This window comes from Neophocaena asiaeorientalis, unplaced genomic scaffold, assembly GCF_003031525.2.
Source record: "Neophocaena asiaeorientalis asiaeorientalis breed wild unplaced genomic scaffold, Neophocaena_asiaeorientalis_V1.1 scaffold46, whole genome shotgun sequence".
Taxonomy (NCBI): domain Eukaryota; kingdom Metazoa; phylum Chordata; class Mammalia; order Artiodactyla; family Phocoenidae; genus Neophocaena; species Neophocaena asiaeorientalis.
In genome coordinates this window covers 5,102,753-5,102,989 of record NW_020175393.1, presented here as the reverse complement: position 1 = coordinate 5,102,989, position 237 = coordinate 5,102,753, and positions in this window count along the sequence as shown.

The following is a 237-nucleotide window of genomic DNA, read 5'->3' as shown; positions in this document are numbered from 1 at the left end:
GCCTCAGTCCCGCCCCCCCAGAAGTACAGAACATTTACTAAGTGGGCAGTGCCCCGCAGGCCAGGCTAGAGTCCCCGGGGCGAACGGCCGTGCTTGCCCAGCGAGAGTACTGGGATCGGTGCACCCGGCTCGGGCAGCCGGTCTGGGTGTGCAAGGGCGGGCGAAGAGCGAGTGTGCGAGCGCGCTGCAGAGCCCGCGCCGAAACCCACGTCTCTTCGCCTCTGTCCTCGGGATAGA